Genomic DNA, 25,953 nt, shown 5'->3' on the forward strand with positions numbered 1-25,953 from the left:
TTATAAACTTTGCATATGTTGATTTATCATACGAACCGATCCCGACTAGATTTGGGTCCGAGCCGGATTTAAATTTTTTAGATTGAGATCGGATTATACATGGATCCAATCCGACTCAAATGATATCCAATAGGGTAAATTTTTTTATCATGGATCCGACCGATCCGATCCAAATTTCAATTGGATTGGATTTGTATCTAACATTAGAATCCGATCAAAAAATCGGATCGGATCAAGATCACTCATGATCCGATATGATCCGATCCATTTGCACCCATACCGCCTCTGCATATTCTGCCCATGCCCCCTGCATCTTCCTCTCTCAACCTTTGGTATAAAAAAAAAAAAAAAATGATAAAATCATATATTAAAAATGTGATTTCACTGAAACCGCATCTTTAACCCATGATTTCTAGTTGGCCTGCGGTTTCGCCATCTAATAACCAAGTTAGCCTATCTACCGTATTTTGAGAAATAAATTTGAATGGGGGTAAGTTTGGAATTAAATTTTAAAAAAATAATATTTAAAAAAAAATCCATGTAACTTTATCATACCAAGCAAATTTATGACGTACGTAGTTGTACTCAGCTGTGAAAATACCAAAATTGTGGCCAACAGGGCTAGGTGTAGCACAGGTAGCTTGGCACGCTTTGGATCAGAAAACAGTGGTTAATTCATGGTTCTTAATCGAGCACATTTGTGCACCGCTGGCGCAGCACAAATGTGATTTAAGGGTGATTTAGCACTGGTCTGGACTACAGAAAAGGGTTTAGGTCACAATGCATTGGGACCATGATCGTTAGTTTAGGTCCAATAGTTGGTTAAGCAGCTGATGGGGCGATGGGTATGCAGTTTGAGATCCGAAGCCTTTTGTCCATTTCCCTATTTTGCTGTGCAAATCAGGAAACATGATCGTGTGTTTTAATCTGCTGTTGGACTTGTAAGACTCAAAAACGTATACAGAAGGATGTGGTTCATGTAAAGGGTTGGACTCCCGTTTTTTTCTTAAAAAATAAAAATTTGTTTGGATGGTCAAGCCCAAAATTTTATGGGATTCGTAATCTAATCATAAAATATATTGAATTATAAATAGGCTAAGCCCTATATTTATAAGTATTTAGGATTTTTTTTGAGTGGACTAGCCTGAATCTTATGGGAAGAAAAAAATAACCTGCTGAGGTCAGTTTTTTCTCCCTATGAAATTCAGACCAGCCCATTCAAAAAGTAACTCTGGGTACTTATAAACAAATAGCCTGATCTACTTATAGTCCATTATTTTTATGCTCGGACCATGAATGCCATAGGATTTTGGGCCCAACCATCCAGACAGATCTTAAAATGGAGAAAATTCCACTGATACTAAAATTATGAGATTTTTTCTTTTATAAAATTTCTTTTATTATTATAAATTTTCTCATCTTATGCCCATAATATTTTTATTTTTTTATTAAAAAACTAAATACTCATGCTTCCTCCGGCGGAATGGTGACCCTCTCTTTCTTCTCATACTTGAAGAAATTATTGGTTAGAATAGTTCTACCACATATATCTTGACCATCCGATGAAGAGCTATCACATCATCTAAGAAAGTGATCTTTTCTCCATGCAAAATAATAAATGAAACTTTTTTCATTCAAAATTTCCAATCAAGTTTGAATAACAATACACCTTTTTTAACAATCAATGATGCGAGAAAAATTATTGGTTAGAACAGTTCTACCATATGTATCTTGCAATACATCATCCAAAAAAGTAAAAAGGTGCACTGTTATCTATGCTTATTTAAAAATCTTAAATGAAAAAAATTTACTTTTACTATTTTGAATGGAGAAAAGTTCATTTTTTTGGATGGTGTGCTAGTTTGTTATTGAATGATGCAAGGTACACGTGGTAGGATTATTCTAACCAATAATTTTTTATGATGTGAAGGCTCGTTATTAGATGGCCCAAGATACACATAGTAGAATGATTTTAACTAATAATTTCTCCCATTCTTGTCATCTTCTCTTCCTTTTGTAATTAGCCCATTCTCTTTCCTTAATTCAAAAGTTTTAAAAATACTTAACCAAATTTATTCTATCTATCAAAGTTTTATAGTTTTTAAAAAATTAAAAAAAAAGTTTTTTTTTTTTTTGGTAACATGAGACTTGCTTTAACCCAAAAGAAAAATATCCAGCAGACTTACAAGAGGCGCCTGTAATAAACATGCAAAATTAGAGTCCAACAGAGATATGGACATGAAATTTAAAATACAATAGAAGATTGTTCCCTATAATTGAAGCAGGAGTTTGGGGCAGCAAAACAAGAGGTTGAAGCCAAACAAGAGGCAAAAGTATGATATATGGCCTTTGTAGAGAAATGTGAGCTGACTCCTCCAAAATTGTAGAACTTCTTGTAAGAAAAATTGACTCTTACGTTGAGGAGACCAGTATAGAGGGAAATATACAATTGTCCCAAAACAGCCAAACACAGAATAAAACCTGTAACAGAAAACGAACTCCTCGTGCCATTGTAAACATTCCAAATGGACATTGTGTGAGAAGCAACTGGCTCTTTATATGTTCGTTCTGTCCTCTCCTGCAACTAGTCAAGAGCAATGAATAGCAAGACATCCATATAAGTAGTATTCTAAAGAAACGAAACATAAAAAATTCACCCCAGCTGCAGAGAAGAGCATGTAATCGACATATCATATGAGACTTCAACTTGTTAGAATAGACAAAAGCAGGTAAGAAGCCCCCATTCAAAAACCATGTAACCACCAGCAGTGACGGATGGATTAATCTATCATGAAGAGAGAAAACAATAATATTTAAGAACTCAGAGCCAGACTGAAATTCGAAAACCCAATTCCTCCTGCCCACAATATGGCTAACATATCTGTACTGTTGGGGAAGAAACAGGATCAGCAGGAAGTAAATAACAGTTATAATCATATAAATGGTCAAGATTCTATCTGGCTTCATCATCGGTCAAAAGAAACCCCAGAAGAATTAGCCACCAAAATACCAGCGAACTCCGCACGGCCAAACAGGCTGTTGGGCATAGATAATAAAGCTTCTTTCCCTAGCTTGTCAAGTAGTCAACAGCAAAATTACCTTCCTTGTAAACATGAGAAACAGTAATAGCCCGTAACCAGTTTTTTACAAGTCCCTCAAACCATGTTATCACAAGGTGAGAGATCTGGGCTCGAGCAAAATAATTGGACAACCAATTGACCACCGTAATGAAATCCCCCTCCACCCAGAGTTTAGTAGCATTCAAATCCAGCAGAGCTACCTCCATTCCCAGCCAAACAGCTGCCATCTCAGCAAAAAGAATCGATGAGGATGACAATATTGGATGTATGCCCTAGAAGCCAATTGTCCGATACTTGTTAAATATTCTTACGACATAATTTGTAAAATTAACTTTGATATTAATAATATTGGGTTATTTTCATTCACTTTGTGTTTAATAGTGTCTGTGAATCGTCCATTGGATTAATGCATCTGATGACACATATTCTCAAGAGTTGAGAATTCGAGACTGTGTTATTATAGTTAATTTATAAATTATTCTCAATCGTAAGATCATCATGAAAATGGTGATCAATCCGAAAGATTGGTATATGATCACTTTCTTCGGATAGATGAGTCTTAAATCTATAGTATGGAGATATCGAAGCGAAAATACAGGTGCTTGTTAAGAACAAGGATACTGAGCGTGACTATATATAAGCAGTTATAAAGATATCTACTTTCTCATCAATAATATGCTTATAGCTATGTTTGTGTATTTAGTTCTTTGACCGGAGTGGTATTGGCCATTCACCTTGAAGATGCTATAGTTTGACTATACCATAACTCGATCTCCTAATCATATAAAGTCTTGAGGTATATGTTGACTATAGTATATTCATTGTAGAAATTGGGTTGCACCAAGATGGGATCCATCGACCTCGATAGAAGAGGAGTAGTCCTATGTAAATCATGAGATTGAGTCTAAAACTCCATGCACATGGTAGCATAAAAGATAGAAAGATGTCTCTATTGGATTTTACATCAAACTCGAATCGAATGATTCTATCATATGACAGTGATGAGGTTTGACGAGTTTATTTTGATCTCGATCCTGTCGAGACTCACGATAGAAGAATCGGATCACACGGTAACTGCATCTAGAGATTCTTTTTCAGTTCTGATAGATTATCACTATATACTGTTAGGTATCACTGATGAATTGTGGGATCAATTAAAATTATTTTGATGATCGATAATTCTAATTGACTGAATTGAAAAGAATTTCGATTCATCGAAGAGGATTTCGATGATGTTGCTAATAGATATCACAACATATCTTATTACCATGCAGAATTGAACCTATGGGGTACACAACAAAGGACTTTGATCTAGGATTACTTAATTAAACTCAATTGGTCCAATTGGATCTAAAAAAATCATGCTAGCACATGATTAGATCCAAGTTTTTTTTGGATTGGGTTTTTAATTAGATAGAGTTCAGTCTAATCTATTTGGGCTCTTAATTTGGCACTAAGATTTGGTTGTATTTAATCTTCTTCAGTTAAATTTGAATTAGATTCAAATTTTAAAGGATGTACGCCCATTTGAAAGTTAAATGGAGTGCATGAGAAATGGATGAGAAAGGTGGGATGCCAAGAGTTGACGGCAACACCCCCCCCCCCCCCCCCCCCCTCCTCTTATTTCTTCATGTATTTTCTCTCGAGGAAAAGGGAGTGCACGTCCCTTTGAATTTTGAATGGGGCGTGCACCCCATATGGATAAGGCACGAGTGGTTGGGTAGTTATCCATTTTTTGTTTAAATATGAAAGGTTCAAATTTAAATCAGATGGTTAGGAAGAGATCCTATTCAAATTCACATGGATAACTTCCACACCCCGTCTCTCGTGCAAAAGTTGCACGAAGGCTTTTTGTAAGGGGGCTTTGGCCTTCTTTTTGTGTGGAGGAATACAAGGGCCGATGCCCTTATGGATTAGGAAGGGCAGCCTCCTTTGAATTTTGAACTCAAAGGTGCCGACCTATGGGTGAGGTCCTGGGACTTTAAACGAGACCCATTGCCACTGTGTTTGACATGGATCAATCTAAGAATTCACCCTAAAATTTTGCTGCCCTCCTTCCACAAATCCTACTTCCCTCCACACACCCTAATAGTTAGGTTGGTGCCATATCCCATGCCCAAAGATGTTGGGCTGATCCTCGAAGGGCGCTTGAAGGAGTTCAGGCATCGTTCGACTGAAGAAAGAAGAAAGGCTGCGACAAATGTTCATCTGATAGTCTCGAAGATCGTTTCATCGCTGATCAAGAGCCCTCAGATCCACCTTGGAGAAGGCAGATCAGATCTAAAAAAAGAGTCCTAGATGAAGATCCAAATGGATACTAGTAAAGGTCAGACACGTGCGTGGCTCAACTGCAGACCTTAGCGTTACCACGATCATCGGACTGCGGAGATTGTCTACCTATGCAAGGTGATGTGATCATACTTTCTCTTTATTATATGCTGATTTACATCATGCTTATATCTGATTTAGATCAATGTATGGCATGCCAGATCGGTGAAAAATTTTTAAAATCTGCTACCTCTGATCCGAACCGATCCAGTGCACAATCCAATCTTTCAGATAGTTGTCTGCCTCTAGCTAGCACTAGTCTTCCTCAGCTATCCCGAACTATATAAGCAACCCCCACTTCAGCCTGAACAGATGCATCAAAATTAAGTTTGAGGAAACCTATGGGAGGAGGAAACCAACTCACTAATTTCAAAATATATAATGCAGTGTACACTACAAGAAAAGAGCAATTTTACGACAGAATTATTTACGATGTAAATATTTTCATTGCCACTAATAGCATTTATGATGAAAAATAAAATTTATCATAAATAATAAAATATTTATGATAAAAATAATTTTTCATCGTAAATAGTTGCATATTAGCGTCGAAAAAATTATTCCATCGTAAATAAGAATTATTTATGATGAATATTTTTATTATAAATAATACATCATTTATTTTAATTTTAAATTTTTAAATATTCATGATAACAATATTTTCATCATAAATAATTTAAGTATTTATGATATAAATTATTTTTTCATCGATAATAAGTTTATTCTTAATGAAAATATTTTCATCATCAATATTTGAAAAAAATATTACATCATAAATAATAGATTATTTATGATGAAAATTTTTTTTATCATAAATACACGTTATTTATGATGAAAACTTTTTCATCATAAATGGTTAAAAAAATCAAAAATTTTAAAAAAATTAAAAATTACTCATTATTTGTGATGAAAATATTCCATCATAAATAAAAACTTTTTATGATAAAAATAAATTTATCATAAATATGCGATTATTTCTGATAAAAAAATTTTCATCATCAATAGTTAAAAAATTAAAAATTTAAAAAAAAATAAAAATTGATTATTATTTATCATAAAAAATTTTATCATAAATAAAGTATTTTTATGATAAAAAATTTTTATCATAAATATTAGATTATTCATGATAAAAATATTTTCATCATAAATAATTTAAAAAATCAGTACTTAAAAAAAATCAAAAGTTACTTATTATTTGTGATGAAATTTTTTATTGTAAATAATGATTATTTATGATGAAACTTTTATTTTTATTGTAAATATATTTATTTGCGATGAAAATATTTTTATCTCTAATATGTAAAAAAATTAAAATTTTAAAAAAATTATAAAATTTAAATTTTTAATTTTATGTAAAGCAACTGCATCTATTTTTTGAAGTAGCTGTATACATCTTTTGTCCTTTTATATAGTAAAAAAGCAAATATGAGTTATGATCCAGACCAAATTTTTATATTATAAAATTATATGAAAGTGGATGATATTCGTGGATTAGAATGAATATATCCTTTTGAATAAAATGAGTTATACATTTATTTATACGTAAAATTCATCTGTTCATCACTGTCACTATTACTAATGATATCAATTAATCTTTCTAATAGAGTATCTACCTTAAGCTGCATGAAAGGAGCCTCTTTTCATACAGAAACTATATAGTTAAGCAGCGCATTCAAGCATGGCTTCCATGATCTTGAAAGATACCATACTTTCTACATCGAATGATGCTCAAATGTATCTCTGTAGGAGTTCTAATCATGAGAAGACAAATAATACGAACACTCATCTTCCTAGCAATGCAAAGTATAAATATGAGCTTGTACTTTATAACACAACTTGCACTATCTATAGGTCTGCTTTGATTCTGATTAATTGCTAGATTTTTGATGCTCACACAATTTTTGATAAATTTTTCAAGCCCGATCTTTACATGCATGTAATATACGAGCTTCTACCCTATCCTATCCTCCAAATCTCAATCTTGATAGATTTCTCCCGCGATCTCAGAATCATCACAATATTTTTATACTCTGACTTTCAAAATAAGAACTCTAAGAAAAAGATGAGCTCTTTAAAGATCGAAGACTTCAAAGATATCGATCTCCTACAGTGTCCATTCTGTTGCGAAAGTCGAAGAACTATTCCTATAATAATTATTAACGACGTAAATTAAATTTTTCATCGTACTTATATTTTTTATATACAAATTTTTTTTTAATAATTTTTTTTTGAAAAAAAATCATAAATTAACTATTTATATAAATATTTTTGATTAATAAAAAATTATTTTTTTTAATAAAATTATTTTTAAAAAAATTTAGATCAAAAATATTTTAGATTAAAGAAAATTAATTTTATTTTTCATCATGAATATTTTTTAATGTCATTTTTTTGTTAAATTATTTGAATGAAAAAAATTTTTATGAAAAAATGTAAAATTAATTTTTTATGAAATTATTATTAAAAAGATATTTAATTATTAACGATGCAAAATAAATTTTTATTGCAAATAGTCTTTAAATTTTTTTATCAAATTTTTTAAGAAAATATATTTACCATGTAAATATATTTTTCATCGACAATCATATTTTAAAAATATTATTTTGATTAAGTTTTTTGAATAAAAAATTTATTAATTGAAAAAAAAATTATTAGCTACAAAAAGTATTTTCATCAAAAAAACTATTTTAAAAATAATTTTTATAATTTTTTTGAAGAGAAAAATGTTAGAGGAAAAAAAATTTTTTGACGGTATTTATTAGCGATGAAAATCAAATTTCTGTTGCTTATAAAATTATTAACAATGAATTTTTTTCTACCATTAATAATATATTTTTGGGCAAAATATTTTTAGAGAAAAAATTTTTTTAGTAGATAAATTTTTTTGACAAAAATTATTGATGAGAAAAATAATTTTTCATTGCTAATAATAGTATTAGCGATGAAAATTTTTATTGCTAATAGGTTTGCATTCAATGCACGTCAACTCGACGTTTCTTCGCATGAAACCCACTCTCCTCTCCGAGCTCCAATCGAGATCTCCCTCTCCGAGCTCTCCCCCCCTCTCTTCCTGCTGGTGAGCACCTCTCCACCATCCTCGTCACCGTTGCCATCCACGTCATTGCCATCTGTGCCTCCGATGCCACCATTGCCATCCACCATCTGTCGGAGGTAAGGGTTCTTCCAACCCTTTTTTTTTTATCGGGCCATTGGGGGGCGGAGGGGGTTACGAGGGTAAGGGTGGGCAGCCGAGGGCGATACGGGGGCTGGGAGGTCGGGGGGCAAAGGGGGTTGCTGCGGTGGGCAGCCGGGGGCGACACGGGATGGGGAGGGGGTCGGGGGGTAGCCGGGGGCGACATCGGGGTGGAGAGGGGGCTGTGGACGGTCGGGAGCTGCACGAGGGCAGGGAGAGGGTCGACCGATGGAGGGGGTTGTGGGTCAGCAGGCGGAAGGCGGGGGTGGGCAGTTGGAGGGGACATAGGGGCGGGGATGGGTGATCGGAGGCGACACAGGGACGATCGGGGGCGACACGGGGGTGGGGATGGGGTCGGGGGTGGCCAAGGGCGACACGGGGGCAGGGAGGGGGCCATGGGCGGCTGGGGGCAACACGGGGCTGGAGAGGGGGTCGGCCGGTGGAGGGGGTTGCAAGCATGGGGGTGGGTGGCCGGGGGTGACACGAGGGCGGGGCTGGGGTCGAGGGGTGGCCGGGGGCGACACGGGACCGAAAAGAGGGTCAGTCGGTGGAGATGGGGTCGGGGGGTGGCCGGGGGCGACATCAGGGTGGGGAGGGGGCCATGGACGGCTGGGGAGGGGTTCGATCGGAGAGGGGTGGGTGACAGTGGGGAGGAAGGAAGGGAAGAGAGAAACGATGAGAGAAAAAAAGTAAAAAAATAAAATATTAATCAAATATTTTATTATTTATTTAATAAAAATAAAATCTGGATCATGATCCAAATTGGATCGACGTCGGGATCCGGATCTAGATCCCGATTCGGATTGGGATCCAGATCGGGATCTGATCAGGATCCGAGTTGGGATCTGGGTCGTTGGAGGCTAGAGAAGGCGGCTGCGCAGCGGGGGGTGGGTCACGAGGGTCAAGTGACGGTGGCGGCACTGTGGGAGCGGAGGTGGCAGGCGTCGAGTCTGAGTAGTGTGAGTTGGATGACAACGCCAGTGCCATGGGAGCGAGGTTTGTGGGCGGTCGAGTCCAGACCTCATTTAGAGAAAAAATATTAAAAAAAAATATTATTAGATAAAAAATATTTTTAAAAAATAAAAAATTATTTATTATTTTTAGATAAAAAATATTTAAAAGAAATAAAAAACCATCAGACCCTCGAGATTAGGTTTCGTGTTATTATTTTATATTAATATTATTTTACATGCTCAACTACTTATAATTTATTTTATATTTACTGCATAAAATTTTTAGTGTTACTGCTGAAATTTATAATTTTTTTTTATTCCACTAACACAATGCACATTGCTTTTGCTTATTATAATTTAATTATTTTATATGCTATTTTATATACTTTTGCTTATTATAATTAAATATAAAAAATATTTTTATTTTAGAGAAAACTCTACTGAAATTTTTGATGAAAAAATTTTAATGCAGAGTTACTCTTTTTTGATAAATTAAAAATCTATCTTTAAATGTATGTTCAGAGATGGTAGTTAAATTATATTGAGCCGTAGATTTTCGTTCAAGAATCGATCTGGATCGAGATCGACTCTTGGATATCTCGTATTCAAATTTTTTAAAAAAATAATAATCTTATTATTGTTAATAATTAATAATTTATTTTATTATGTGATACTCAACAATTATCTATCTACTGTTCTCTGGATATATGATGGATAGGGTGCGTAAGCACCATATTCACGTCGTATACTTGAAGAATCATGAGGAGATGCTGTCGAAATTTTTATAATAATGAAATAAAATATTGACTAATAATAATAATAAGATTATTACTTTTCTGAAAGGGATAGGGCCATACCTGTTAGTAATGATTTAAAATGGATAAGATCATATATTTTTGCTTCATTAAATTGGTGGAAGAAGATTTTTTGTGTTACTGTTCAGTCTGTGTTCTTTAATACGTGTTGTTTTGTATAAAATGATCCGTGTTCGAATTCAGATCAAAATTTAGTCTGGAATCTGGGTCAGGATTCGATCCAAAATTCGGGTCGGGATCCGGTTCGGATGAATACCACTAAAATTTTTTTTGTTGTTAATAGTTTTCGTGTTTGTTGTTAGATAGATATCAACAAAAGTTGGATGAATGCTAGAGATATTTTTTTACCTGAATATCGAAAAGGTATTCGAGATTTTATTGAGTTTGCACGGCATAAGGCTGACAGTGCTAGTCAGATAAAGTGTCCATGCAAGAGACATATCAATATAGTATATTATCACATAATACTTGTTGAGGAGCATCTGCTACATTATGGTATGGATAAGAAGTATACTTGCTGAATATAGTATGGATAGGATGATCTGAATGAAGTTGTGCACAACGATGACGATACTGAAGATGATAGTGATGCTGCTGAACCTATCGAACATAGTGGTATAGGAGAACTATTGGATGATTTACATCAGGATGTTTGTTCAAATGTACGCATGAGTATTAGTGCATCTGAAGGCAATTCTGATCATGAACATAATATTCGGCTTGAGGTAGAAGAGACTTCTGAATAGTTTGCAAAGCTTGTAAGGGTTGCACGAGAGCCACTCTATCCAAATTGTGCAAAGTTCTCTAAGATAGAGTTTTGATAAAATTATTTCATATTAAAATCATGAACCGATGGAGTCAGAAGTCATTTGATCAAAATTTGACATTGATTAAAGCAGCTCTTCCCGATGGAGAGAGACTTCTGAAATCGTATTCTAAAGTAAAAATATACATACGAAAATTGAAACTTGGCTATATTCTTATACATGCCTGTAAAAATAATTGTATATTATTTTATAAGGATAATGAACAGACAACTGAATATCCAAAATGCAGTGAGCCTAGGTACAAAATCAATAACAAGAAAGGAAAGAAGATACCTCAAAAAATTTTGAGGTATTTTTCGTTGATTTCAAGACTTCAAATGTTGTATATGTCCACAAAGATAGCTGAAGAAATGAGATGATATCATGAGCAGTGGATTTCAGAGGAGAACATACTTAGCCACCCGACCGACTCCATAATATGGAAAGACTTCGATGCAAAGCATCCGCACTTTGCAAGTGATCCGCACAATATCCGACTTGGTCTAGCAACAACAGATGGATTTAATTTTTTAGCAATTTGTGTACTTCCTACAGCATGTGGCTTGTGATACTAGTTGTATATAATGTGTCACCTTGAAAGTGTATGAAAAAATTATTTATTTTTATGTCACTATTGATTCTGGATCTGAAAGCACCAGATAGTAGAATTGATGCATATCTACTACCGTTAGTCAATGATCTGAAGGAGTTATAGAAAAATAGAGTACAGACATATGATTCTATGAGTCAAAGAAATTTTAAGTTGCATGCTTTGATTTTATGGATCATAAATAATTTTCTTGCATATGAAAACTTATCTGAGTGGAGCACCAAAGGATATTTGGTATGTCCAATATACAATAAGGATGCATTCTCCTTATATTTAAAGCATGGATGAAAAATATGCTTCATAGGTCATCACCAGTTTCTACCTGATAATCATGCTTGGAGCACCCGTGACAACCAATACATTGATGATAAGTCTGACCAGCATCCGGCACCTAAGGAGTTAAGTGGAGCAGAAGTTTTAGAATAACTTGAACTCATTGAAAATATCTAATTTGAAAAAATATCGGGTACTCACAAGTGAAAGTATACTGAAGCTGAGCTGAATTGGATGAAGTGAAGTATTTTTTTTGAACTACAGTATTGGAAGCAGCTACTACTTCATCATAATCTGGATGTAATGCACATTGAAAAGAATATTTATGATAATATCATCAGCACTGTATTGAACATCTCAAAAAAAATAAAAGATAGTACAAAAGCTCATCTTGATTTGCAGAAAATAAAAATCCGATTGGAGTTATATTTAGTTCATCGAGATGATAGATTTTTTATGCTACCTGTAATAATGGTATGCGATATAATTTTATTCATTAGAATGTAATTTATTTTTTACTATTATTATTTAATATTTTATTCATTTATATATCAAAAATTATAGGTATGGCACTTGGAGACAGACGACGACATTCACGTTCGCAGCCTATCCCTGAGACTGAGGCACCTTCACCTATTACCACTGCCACACCAGCAGAGTTGCCAGAGGGTCCTGCACTAGCAGGTCCCAGTGAGGCGGGTCCAAGTGAGGTGGGTCCGAATGATATTATTATATTTTTTATATAATAAAATTTAATTTTTTTTATTTGGATAGCTATCATACTAATGATTTATTTATTTTTATTTCAGGTCAGTCTCTACAGATGGTGAGGTGAGTATGAGGTCCATCGAAGAACTTCACTCTAGAGCATTGATGATGCGAGCACTTGGGATAGCATCTCCGCATTGAGATACCATCCGGTTACACCAGGCCCATTACGGGATGGTGCGAGCTGTGGCAAACCAAATTGGACATCATATGCCGCACCTATGCCCTCGTGATACTTTTCGATTAGTGTCACATTGCACGGGCTCAGAGAGAGATTTTTTACACCCAGTTACAGGTAAAATAAATTATACTGTGAATATTTAATTAGCATGGTATTCTTCAAATATTTGTTATTGATAGGATGTATTTAATATTATTGATTTTGAAAAGGATCGCGTGCGACGAGCTGTGGACGCTCATTTATGTTTGCATTTCAAGGAGTATCACCATCGCATCTATCAGTATTGATATTATGTGATGCAGGATCATGAGGTGGAGGCAGCATAGCAGCGGCGCTATGACAGCATCACTATAGATGATTGAGCTGTCAGATGTCGGCATTACGAGGATCCGACATATTAGGTTACACATCCAAACTTTTTTTTTTTAGAGTTAAATGATTAAATCATTTATTCTTAAATTTAGTTTGTTACCTACTAATTTGACTGCTAACTATACAAAGACGATATGCCTAGAACGTCGTGAATCGGGTGAGATAGACCGTATCACATTATGGGGGTTCGAGATCGTTCGCTGGTCATATGGAACAGATAGTAAGTAATTTTCAATTAGTATATTTTAACTCTCTAACTATTTAAAAAAAAATTAATTAATTATTCTCAAATTGCAGAATGATGTAGAGAGTGGCGAGCTTCCTGATAGGATCAATATCTAACAGCAGACCCACCAGCGACATTCAGGAGAGTTGACGATGGGGAGCCAGGAGCTTTTTGTAAGTTTTTTCAATTATTTTTTTTATTTACAGTTTGATTTTTAGTATGAAATTAAAATAGCTATAACTTTAATTTTCAGGACCGTATGATAGGCATCAAATTTCAGCCTACTCTTAAGGGCTTGACCGCACTCACAGATGATGAGATCTGTGATCAGGTACTTGGTATGAGATCCTGTTATGTTAGAAATCTAGGACATGGGATCAGTGCTTTCTCATCCTCACGCTCATCCAGGGCTGACATCCATGCTGCCTGCGATGCTTGACTGACAGAGGTGCAGAGACAGGCTTAGCAGAGAGCTGATGAGTTGACTGCACGCATCGACGAGTACCAATGACTCTAGACCCTGATGATGGAGCGGATAGCACAAATGGAGTGGATGATGCAACTAATGAGGCAGCAGTGGGCTGGTCTGAGCTCTTCCGAGCGATCCCCTTCTCCAGCCGATTCTCCTTCTATAGATGTCGATATTTTGACAATCTTTTTATGTAATTTTTTTTATTTCAGACCTTCTGTAATTTAATTTAATATAATAAAATAATAAAAATTATTTTTAAATTTATTATATGAATTTTTTATTTTAATTTTATACATTATAAATAAAAAATATTATAAATATAAATTAAAAATATATATTCATAAATTATTTTAAAAAAAATTATATAAATTTTTAACGATGAAATTATTCTCGATGAAATATTAGTTGCCAAGAAATATATTACCAAAAGAAAAGTTTGGTCGTAAATAATTTTTTAATAAATTTAAAAATATTAAAATTTTATATTAAATTAATAGTGATAAAAATATTTACATCGTAAATAATTTAGTAATAAAAATTTATGTTAAAAATTGAAATATTTAGGATAAAAAATTTATGTCGCTAATATTTTTTAATCTAAATTTTATAAAAATTTTTAATTTAAATTAATAGTGATAAAAGTTATTTATCATAAATAAATTATTTTTCCATCATCAAAAATTATTAACGACATCATTATTTACGACTAACTATTAGCGATGATAATTTTATCGCTAATAATTATTTTCGATGAAAATAGATTGTTAGCGATGAATTTTTTTACGTTGCTAATACTCTGTTCTATTGTAGTGTCAACATTTATTTGTAGTCAAACTCCAGCAGCCTTACTACGAGTGACTGTAGCACCGCAGGTCAAAGGACTAGTCACACTACTGCAGCATCGAGAAAGTCACTAACGAGTGAGCACACATCCATGTGACTTCTCGTGTTGGTTACGCTCAGTGCTAGTTATTCTCTAACAACTGCTTGCACTCTCACTCCAGTGTCACTACACTGCAGACTCGAGACTTATCTATCCGAAGAAAGAATTTGAGCATCGATTTATCTGGATCAATCACTATTCTCATGATGATCCTATGACCAAGACCAATTTAGGAATTAACTATCAATGACATATGTCTCAAATTCTCAACTTTTTGAGAATATGTATCATCATCTTGTTAATCCCTTGGACGATTCATGGACACATAAAACATGAATGATAATATAAGTGCCCGTTAAGTATAAAAACATATCCTAGTAATATGATATGCATCAGCCAAGATTGGCTTCTAGGGCATACATCCAACATATCGAACGTCTGAGAGACAGAGGAATTATGGTTTCCAACCATGAATGGTGGTGGGGATCTCCAAAAAAGATAGTGGATGAATGTCCTTCTTCCTTCGCAGCATCACGTACCGCCAGCTATGGGACTCCAAATGCCTCTTGAGGCTAAAGAGGGAGCAAAAGAGCACGATGTTGGGGTTAATCTCTGCCAACACGCACATTGCAGTAAAGCCGCAAATATATCGCCATGAGTTTGGGACCACCGAGCATAGCGACATCCCGAGATATTGAAGAAGAGCCACGAAGAAAGGGTGAAGGGGAAGCCACAACCTAGTCCGGAAGTATTCCTCGTAGAGACTCATTCGGCCTGAAGGTGGTTGGTAGACTCGATCATCTGGCCTCGGGACTTTCAGCTGGAATGTCGAAGAGATTTAAAACTGTTCATGGAGCAGTATTATATCCCTCTCAATCAGCTCGGATCGAAACCCCAATGGCATGAAGTCAAGATCTTTGGAAGCCATTCCTCTCACTCAAAAAGAAAATCACGAAAGCAGAAAACAAAGGGAGAAGGAGAACCTGTGGCAAAGGAGAGAGAACAATCTGAAACCTAAAGGGACGTACATCTGGCTTTGTTTGGGGTTTTAAATAGTCTCAAGTTCAATGGAGCCTTCAAAAGACACCTCCCATCATGGCATTAATTATAGAAGGTGTGAATCGACAAGGAGCGAATAAGCATTCGATGTGTGGCAATTCTTGACGGATATAATTTCTATCACCAATTTGGTAGTTAATGCCAGCGACAGGCAAATCACATACTGCGCCACTTTCGAAAAGACATGCAGAGACGTGCGTTAGTATCAGCCACATGAATGTGGCTCAAATTCCTATCCTTTTAAGGCTTGCATGACAGATATGAGTCATATAGCTTAGATCAGTATCTGTCATGCGGATGCGATTCAAATTTTTATCTTTTTAAGGCCTACGCAACATGTGCAGGTCATATGGTTCGAACTAGAACTTGGCTCATGATTCACATCATATTTTATTATTTTAACGACATTTAATCTCTCAGTTTACCTCAGAATTTAAACACTATGGCTCAAAATTTGCACTCACACATCTAAACATTGGATATTAATAAAGGCGAATTTCATTCATTTATATCAAAATAATTACAAAGTTCAGATTGCAGAAAAAAAGAAAGGAGATACAGGTATCACCTCGGAGCACCACCAAGATGGCTTGCTTCAGAACGGTCTCCTTTAGCGCTAGTAACTTTTTCAGTTTAGATGGCTACATTAATCTTGTTCGCCTTAGTGGAGTGGCAAGATGTCCAGGCAAATTTTTTTGTACTGCCTGGACCATTCTTTTGCACCTCCTAAAGCCTACTGAGAATGTCGTCTTGCAGATCTGGTTTATAATCTCAACCTTCTTTTTCACCAACCGACCCATCCTTCTTTCGGCATGCATGGTCAAAAACTCCTGCTCTCTAAATTGGCATAAGAGATGATCGTAATTTTTTTGCCTCTTTTAGCTTCCAGTGCTCTGCCTCTGACAAAGCTTCTTGAAGCTCGGCGGGCGGCTCCAGAGTCGCCTGAATCCTTCCGGAAGCAGAGCCTTCCTCTCTCTGAAGTGTTCTCTCGCTGCAACTTCCCTTTTTCAAGGATTTAACCCTCTTAGCTAAGCTTCTGCTAGGACTTCTCTAAGAATGAGCCTCAGAGGAAGCCTGATCTTGACTTCTTTTCCCTCCAAGTTTCCTCCTTAGGCACTCCGGATTATCTCGAGCACGGTGCCAGTCTCTTGCGACCCTAAATCTCTACCTCTCAAGATTTTTAATTCTTCTTTCAGCCCTCCTCAACTCATCATCTCGATAATTGATGATCTCCCAGACTTCCCGACAGGCCTCCTCAAAGAAACCGAGCTCTTTGGCTAGTTCACAATTATTTCTCTCTACCTGCTCAAATTGATACTTCAGTAAATCAATCTTTTCCTTCACCGCTGTAAGCTCTAATGATAAGGCATCTGAAGTAGCACCGGCGAAACTAGCTAAGTAGTATCCCATTTGTGCAAAAAAATTGCAAATAGACATCAAAATATTGCATGTACTGGAGATCAATAAAAAGATCTAAAAATTTCTTACATGCGTGAGTGACCTCGGACACTGGCCATCCACTCCTGAGCCCTTTGCTCATCCATATATAATTTCTCTATGGGCGACATAAAGCTTCTCAGAAAATTCACTGCTGACCGGAGATTCTCCACCACAGACGGGATAGAAGAGGCCGATTTCGAGGGGCCTACTTGAAAAACTGCTAGAGGAAGACATCTGATGGGTATCACCTACTCTAGAGATTTTTCAATTTTTGACACCACCGCTGGAACTCCCTTAAGGTAACCAGCCGCATCCTCCACCTGTGTCACCACAGTTAGAACTTTTGCAAGGCTAAAAGTTGTTCCCACCACTTGTGCCCTCTCCGTCGATGCATCCCCTCTTATCGAAACCCGTTCCAATGGATCTTTCATCATATCCTCTGACAGAGCGATCACCAGTTCAACAACTGGAGGGGGATTTTCATCCCCTGTTATTGCTGGAGTCATTTCGATAGTCGGAGCTTGGGCATAGTCACCTTCTAGAGCTAAAGGATCGATGATCGGGACTTTGGCCTATTTCTTTCGGACCAATGCCAGTTCGAGTTTCCTCATGAGTTTTGCACTTGTATTGCCTCTGGAGGTCACAATAAGGGTTTGGAGTAGGAAGGTCTTGCGATTATTTTTCTTTGACTAAACACTCAGGAGTCTGATTTAAAAGAGGAACGAAGATGAAGACAAAAAGCTACTATCTAAGAAATTAAATTATTAAAAAGACCGCTAGCTTTGGTGCTAGATTATTTGGATTTCTAATGCAGTGATGGAAGGCTACTGGGTATAGTCAAGTACTTACAAAGTCTATATGTGGATCTAGATGGGATTGACCCCTTCGAATTATAGGAGCTGATATATCGCTATATTTTAATTTAGTAAAGCCTTAGCTAGGATAATTCATGAGATAGATTTGAAAGATTGAAATACAATGCGGATGAAATACTCTGGGTTAACAGTTAAACCTAGATCATCCTAGAGCATTCAGGATCAAAGGGATGAATTATGCAGTAACTATATGCATAGATTCTAAAATATTCTTTTATGATTATTTGACCTATGTGGATGTTGAGAACTATTGCTAGATGGTATCTTCAATTAGTGTAGGAAATGATTCCTATACTACCAACTTAGTGTTCGAATCTATGAAGTCACATACACAAGTTAGGCGATGTAGAAAAGTATTGACCTATATTTATATATCTAATTTAGAAATATTTGACTTGATTGAATATATAGACTAACTTAGTTGAGAATTAAATTATGGATCAAATAGGATTGAAGAGTTGACTATGTCTAGCTAGTACTACACATGAGGTTCAGGTTCAATCCCAGGGATGGACAGTTTTTGATATATAGTCCAAAGAGCCTATGAGACATTAGATTAGACATTAGATTAAAGTGCTAATTAATTTTAGATTAGATTTGATTTAATTAAACTTAATTGAGTTTAAAATTTTAAGTTAGATTTGATCCTAAAGTCCTAAATAGTTTAGGATGGACAGCCTTTCAAAATTATTTCGAATCAGCTTCGAATTGGATTCGAATTGAATCAATTTTAGATGGGATCCTTAGAGCCTATTTTCACTAAGATTCTCTCACCTTCATCGCTGACCAGCACCTGATATGGTGCTGGTTGTGGGCCGTCCCACATGGGTGTGGGCGTGGGTGTAAAGTAGGCACCATATAAGGCACCAATCCTTTCTCATGTAGAAATCCTTCTTTAATAAATTATAGACTGATTTAAAGCTTGTTTGAATTAGCAATCATATTCTTATTGAGTCATGAGAATCATCTATAAATAGAGAGTGTCTCTATCTATGGAAGCATAGAAATCAAAGTGTGAGAAAAGAGAGAAAGAGAGAGAGAGGCGTGAGAGCTTGTGGGCATCCACCCACTTGGCGTGTCCTCCTCCTTGCCGCCCCTCCTCCTCTTAGCATGGGTCCTCCTTGGGCATCCCTTTTGCTGGTGTGAAGCATCACACTAGCATCTCTCTTCCCTCTCTTAGTGGCCTTGCGAAGGTGCATCAATCCAATGCTTCATCCCATTTTTCTGTATTGCTTAGTGTGTGCACGAAGTAGAGGACCTGCAGTTCCAGACCTACACGATGGTTGAATCTAGATTCTGGAGATTTGATTCTTATTTTACTATAATCTAAAAAATGATTTGACCTTTATTTAGTTTGATATATAAAAAATTTTTGGATGCAACTCTGGTTATCCACTAGAAATAGACTTTCTCTCCCTTCAATTGGTATCAGAACCCGACTTTGATACATAGATGTATAACTAAATTTTTTTAAATTATTTATGTATTATATATAATTAAAATTTTATATTAGATATTAAATCTAATTTAAATCTATTTAAATAAAATTTATGATCTGATTGTGATTGGATTATATGAACCTAATCAATGGTTGATTAAGGTTGTTATAAGTTTGTTATAACAAAATTTTATTATTATTGAATTTTATTAGATTAACAACATGATTTAAAATTTATTTTAAATTTATTTTAATAAAATTTTAATATTATTATTTTAATTATAAAGTGAAACTTATTTTAGATATGAATTGAATCTATTTTGATATATTTTCATATCTAATTTCTAACAAAATTCAATACTACATCAAAATAGATTTAATCAAAAATTTAATCCTTATACGTTCATATTTGCATCTAATTAATTTTTTATATGATACTATATCTAAAATTGATATTTTATAATCAGTATAAGATGTGTTTTATATCTAATATGATGTATATGATGCATCAAATCTAATTAGATTAGATAAAGAATATGATTGATAAGATCAAGGACATGTTCATGACATAAATTATTTTATCAAAATTATATATTGATGTGATTGCATATAAATTTAGATTTTAGATCTTAGTAGCATAATACTCGGATTGATGAGATCATCAAACTATCTGGTCATAAGAGATCAAAGGGATTAATCTTTCTCTATTGTCCATTCAACGGGTTCTCTTATGACGTGTAAGGGTGTCATTGTGATATGATTTCATGAAGAAAAAAGTAAATAGATTATTATAAATTATTTTGATCATAAATATGTTTAGATTAGATCTAAAATAATTTATGATTCATTACAATAAGATAAATTTAGATATAAAATTATTTTAGAATCTGAATAGCATGTTACATTAGATGTAATCCATATTGATTTAAAAGTTATCATGATGTATGTGATGTATGTATGAAGTTTAGATCATACCTATGCTTGTTTAATTATTAAATATATTATGAAAATTTATTTTTATGAGTTGAAATATATGGTATGCTTTACTTGAAATTCTGGTAGAATAGTTCTACAGACTGAAACACACAATTCACATACTTAATTTTGAATTAAGTTTAAATTATCTAGATTTGAGAATTGAAGATCAATTAAGATACTGCATAAATTGATGAGCTATGGGTTAGCATGAATCAGTTGCTTCTAATGGATTAGACTTAGGATTAGAAATACATATGGATCAAGTAGAAAAATTAGTTAAATCTAATCAAGAGTTGAATTAAATTAGATCAGAATTTTTTTAAATCAACCTCAATAGTTGAAGTTTCATCAAGTCTATGTTTTATGACCTTAACAAATAGACCATGATCATGGCTCCATGGTTGAGTTCGAATCTTCTGATAGATAAAATCGAAACTAATTAACCAGTTGGTATCTAAGATAAGTTTGGTAGACTCAATCAAGTGATTTTTAATTGAGAGCTACTCACCTAGATACGTCTACAGTGAGTTAATGGCATATCCCTCCCACTGATCTCACTATCTGACCGATATGGTATATTATATTTTGATTAGATTACTAATCAATTCGAGCCGACTCATACTATCAAGGTTAATCAGTATGACTGATTTAGATATTTTTAGATCAGGTTGTGTCTAATTCTGTACATGACTTGGTGAAGTCAATGGAAGGATTTATAACTTGCAGGTCAACTTCTCCTCTTATTCTCAAGTCAATGAAATCAAATTCTATAAATTATTAGGTCCATAATATGATATAGTTATAGAGATAACTTGTTCATAGCTTCTCATTAAGGTGCATGATAATGAGTCTAATAATCTAAATAGATATTGGAGGTGCCACATGCCTGGTGTCTATTACATATTAAAATTATCATCCATCATATGATCATCTTATTGTACCTTCAAATCAATACTCAAGTTGATCGAGCCACACTCGGGCCTAGATATCTGTTTGTTGGATGCACTTGGTGTTGTCATGTTAATGGTTGGATCTAACCAAAATTTTTAGTGGAGGTGCCACACACCTGCTGAAGGGATGCCTGGGGCAAAATCTAATTGATAGAAATTATTTGAAAAAATTATTGGTTATGAACCTACCCATGAATGCACTAGAATTGATCAAGCTACACTCGGATTCGAATGCAGTCTGTATGGATTCTAGTACCCACTAAGAAATTAATATAATTCTTCGAGTTGGAGATAGAGGCTACCAATTCGTACAAAATAGTGAGAGAATCTTTAGACTAAAGTCCATGTCTTTGGGATTAAAAGTAATTCATATACTAATAGGCTTTTATTTTTTCTTTTTGTTATGGCCAACATACTATCTCTCTGTTCGCTGTTGGACAGCAACAAGCTTATCAGCTCAATTTTAATAGCTAGTATCGAAAGTTGAAAATCGTTCTGAAGCATGAGAGGATTCTATACATCTTTACGGATGAGGTACCTGAAGAATCTGCTACCAATGCTCCTCGTACTATGACAGATATTTACATGAAGTAACTTAATGATCGTATGAATGTGTATTGTGTGATGAGGGCAGCCATGAATGATGAACTTAACCATAAGGTCGAAGATGCGCAGCCAAAGTAGATCATACAAATGTTGAATGAGTGCTTCGGTACCCCTGAAGATGCGAAGAGATACAAAATCTCCTGTACAGTATTCAATGCCCGTATATAAGAGAAAACTTCAGTCACCGATCATGTACTATACATGATTGAGCAGATTGAATGCCTAAGCAAACTTGACTTTCTATTGCATGAACAGTTAAGCAAGGATGCTATCTTCAACTTGCTATCGAAATTCTATCTATCATTTCTCAGTGATTGCAGAATGATGAAGTTTGCAGTAAATTATCATGATTTGCTAAGATTACTGTAGACTTTTGAGAAGGACCACTAGCTTCAGGAGGTGGTGTATGTTGTGGGAGGTACATCTGCAGGTCGTCGATCTTCTAAGAAAGAAAAAAAGAAGAAAGTGTAGAAAACTCGTGTCACCGATCCTAAGTAGAGCAAAATGTTGAAAGTCAACAAAAACCAAGTAGAATGCTTCTTTTGCAAGAAGCTAGGTTATTGAAAAAGGAACTGTCCTGCTTACATAGCCATCTTTAATCCAAACAAACCTAAGAACAAGAGAAAGAAACAAATGGTTGCTTCACAAGGTACTAATATGATAACTCCTTATAATTTTTCTGTTTGTGATACTACTATCTGGATATTGGATATCGAAAGTCTGATTAATATATGCAATTCATTGTAGGGATAGCAGATAAGTAGAAAGTTTCGAGAGAACGAGCAGTTTCTGAACGTTGGAGATGGAAGTCTTATTCTAATTCTGACTTTAGAAACTTTGCAGCTTGTCTTCGAGTCCAGTAGTATCATGTTAGATGATTGTCATTATTGTCCCTTCTTTCTAATGAATGTCATCTCTGTAGGCCGTTTGTCCAAACTTGATTTTAAATTTATAATAAAAAAAATTATGATATCATTATGAATGATATTGTAATTATGTGTGGACAATTAAGACATAGCATATACACAATATCATGATCTGTTGGTGTAATGTGTACATCCAGTAAATGTTATAAAATAAATAATGTCAGTGAATCCTATCTTTGGCATTATAGGCTTGACTATGTGAAAAAGAATAGGATTGACAGATTAATCAAGGAGTGTCCTTGAAATAGATGATTGTGAATCACTCCTAACCTGCGAATCATGTCTGCTTGATAAGATGACTAAATCACCTTTTAAGAAAAAAAATGAAAGAGCCAACGATGTCCTAGGTCTAATACATACTAATGTGTGTGGACCTATGAACATAAGTGTCAGAGGAGGATACTACTACTTAATTATATTTACGGATGATCTATCGAGATATGAGTATATCTATCTTATGAAGTATCAATCAGAATCATTTGAAATGTTCAAACGATTCCATACTGAAGTAGAAAAATAGACTGAAAAGAATATTAAGATCCTTTGATCAGATCGAGGAGGTAATACCTCATCAGTGACTTCCTGACATATCTAGAACAAAATAAAATTCTTTTACAGTGGATCCCTCCTAGAACACCATAATATAACGGGATGTCTGAAAGGAAGAATTGAACCTTGTTAGACATGGTCCGATCCATGATGGGCTTTGCGAGTCTGCCAATCTTCTTTTGGATATATGCTTTAAAAATTATCTGCTATATTTTGAATAAGATGTCAAGCAAGTCTGTCGATAAAACTCTGTATGAGATATGGACTAGACGTAAGTCGGTGCTCTCACACCTTAGAGTCTGGGGGTGTCCAGCTTATGTTAAATGTTTAAAAAGAGATAAGTTTGGATCTAAGTCTGATAAATGCTTGTTCGTAGGATATCCAAAAAAAACTAAAGGGTACAACTTCTATCTCACTGCAGAGCAAAAGGTGTTTATCAGCAGTAGAGTAGTCTTTTTAGAAAAAGAGTTTCTTAAAGAAAGAGCTAATACCTGTAAAACTGAACTTGATGAAGTTCAAAAGATAGAAAGACTGACACACACATAATTAAATTTCATTGAAGAATCGAATCCAGAGCCAGTAGAGGCACTATTGAAGAGATCCGATAGAGTATCACATCAGTCAGACAGATACTATGATTTCTTGATCAGGGATAGTGATTCCATCGAATTTGATGAGAACGATGAAGATCAGATCACCTATATGGAAGCTATGCAAAGGTCCGACTCCTAGAAATGACTTGAGGCCATGAAGTCTGAGATGGAGTCCATGGAGATCAATGGTGTATGGACACTAGTTGATCCATCTGAAAGGATAAAATCCATAAGATGTAAGTAGATTTTCAAGAGAAAAAGAGGAGCAGACGAGAAGGTAAAGATTTATAAAGTCTGTCTAGTTGTCAAGGATTATCATCAGCATTATGATATTGACTATGACGAGACGTTCTCTTTTGTGATAATACTCAAGTTCATTCAAATTATACTTGCTATAGCTGCACACTTGGATTACGAGATCTGAAAAATAGATGTCAAAATCACTTTTCTTAACGGAGAGCTGGAAGAAGAGGTGTATATGATACAATCTGAAAGATTCATATCCACAGACGAGTCTAAGGTGTGCAAGCTGAATAGGTCCATTTATAGACTTAAGCAGGTGTCTAGAAGTTAGAACATATATTTTGATAAGGGAATCAAAACGTATGGCTTCATTAGAAATGGAGAAAAGCTTTACATCTACAAGTGGACTATCGATTCTATAGTCATCTTCTTTGTACTGTATATAGATGACATACTGTTAATAAAAAATGATATCTCGATTTTACAGAGTCTGAAGCTGTGATTATCATCACAGTTCTCCATGAAGGACTTGAGAGAAGCATCCTACATCCTAGGAATGAAGATCTATAGGGATAGATTTAGAAGGTTTCTTGGACTAATCTAATCCACGTACATTGACACCATGTTGAAGCAGTTCAACATGAAAAATTTTAAGAAAGACTATCTTTTGATAGGTCATAGAATTACTCTCTCTAAGAAGAATTGTCAGACAATCCCTTAAAAGAGAGAGTGTATGAGTAGAATACTAATGCTTCGATAGTAGGATCAATCATGTACGTCATGACGTGTACGAGATCGGATATGGTCTATTCATTAAGAATAGTGAGTAGATACCAGTCTGATCTAGAAAAAAAATCATTGGAAGGTTGTGAAGACAACCCTTAAGTATTTGAGAAATACTAAAGATCAATAGCTTATCTATAGATACACTGATTTGAAACTTATGAGATATGCTAATTTCAGTTTTCAGTCAGATTGTGATGATAGCAGAAGCATATCGAGCTACGTATTTATCTTGAACAGAGAAACTATTTACTGGAAGAGTTCCAAGCAACATACTATGACCGATTCTGTATGTGAAGCGGAATACATTACTGCATTAGATGCTACAAAGAAGACAGTATGGTTAAAAAAATTCATCACCGAGCTGAGAGTTACACCTTCTATTGATGGCTTTATCCTACTGTACTATGACAGCTCTGGTGTCATAGCTCAAGCGAAAGAACTAAAGTCACATCAGCGCACCAAGCATATTCTATATCGCTATCATCTGGTACTAGAAATTATGGATCGAAGTGACATCGAGCTTCAAAAGATCGATGAAAAGAAGAATCTA

This window comes from Elaeis guineensis, chromosome 8 (genome assembly GCF_000442705.2).
Source record: "Elaeis guineensis isolate ETL-2024a chromosome 8, EG11, whole genome shotgun sequence".
Classification (NCBI taxonomy): domain Eukaryota; kingdom Viridiplantae; phylum Streptophyta; class Magnoliopsida; order Arecales; family Arecaceae; genus Elaeis; species Elaeis guineensis.